We start from the raw sequence: 1,263 nt of genomic DNA, 5'->3' as shown, positions 1-1,263 counted from the left end.
ATCAAGCTGCCAGTGAGTGACAGGGACAGCCTCCTGGATTTTTGAGCTTCAAAAGCTATAAACAGTGCATTTGGAGGGGATGCTTGCTGTTTTTGATTCCCACCCAAGGGGCGACGTGGGGCTAGGAGGGGAGGCGTTGAGTCGTGAGTGGGGAGCAGAAAATAATGAGAGAGACAGGACCCCCTGTGGGCCGCCCACCTAACCCGCTCTGCACCAAAGGGGGCTAAGGGTAGACCCCGCCCCTCGGATAGGCTTTGGGGAACTGCACCCCGCTCCCTGTTCCAGCCACACAGCATCCACGGAGGACTGGGCAATGGTAGTGGAGGAATGGGTTGTCAGGGGTGGCATGTAGACAGACGGGACCAGACATCTGGTGGCACTCCCCATCCCGGCAAGCCGGCAACACCTGAACCTCGGAGACTGCAGGCTGGTGGCCTGGCGGGGGCCTCGCAGTGTGGAGAGGGCCCAGCAGAGGGTGGCTGACCTTTGGCTCTATACCGGCCCCTGCCACCACCACCTTCGTCATCTTAGATCAGCCCCCGGGAAAGGAGGAGTGGGGAGGGCCAGGAACACCCTGACCTGACTGAGAAAACACTGGAATGATTGAGAAGACTCAGAACTGACCAGCTAATATTTCTGCCAAAGTAGACTTGAAACTGATTTAAGGAAACTGATTTATGGGGAAGCGAGTTGAGATAGTTGAGGTAAAAGCACCTAAGTCTGTGGGCTCAAAGCTCCATCCCCAGTGTTTGCCTGGAGGAGGGAGAGCAGGAGAAATGGCAGGGAGGTGGTCGGCAGAGGACCTCGATGCGGAGGACGGGGGTCTCAAGTTGCCCCAATGCCTCCATTGCCTGACCAGGCCTTCTTTCAACGTGGAAGGATGACAAGATAGAGTTCTAGACACCCCAGGGGACAGAGCCCATGGCTTCTTGCTTAGCTCTGCCACACACTGGCTGTGTGACCTTGGGTAAGTGGCTCAGCCTCTCTGTGCTTTAGTGTCCCCATTTTAAAATAAAGAAGGTGAGCTTTTTAACCTCTAAACCGTTGGTTCTCAAACTTCAGAGTACTGGACACTCATGGGGGAACTGGGTTAAAATGAAGGTTTCCAGCCACGACCCTCAGAGATTTGGAAATGAGCGTCTGGATTTCCTTGGAGAACTGCTATTCCTAGGAACCGTTGCGATGACCGTTTCATCTAAGGGCTGGGTGGGCTCTAAGATCCCGTGTTTCTACAGCTGGACTTACTCTCTCTCCATCTCCCTG

This window comes from Phocoena sinus, chromosome 2, assembly GCF_008692025.1.
Source record: "Phocoena sinus isolate mPhoSin1 chromosome 2, mPhoSin1.pri, whole genome shotgun sequence".
Lineage (NCBI taxonomy): Eukaryota > Metazoa > Chordata > Mammalia > Artiodactyla > Phocoenidae > Phocoena > Phocoena sinus.
This window is presented reverse-complemented; position numbering follows the sequence as displayed.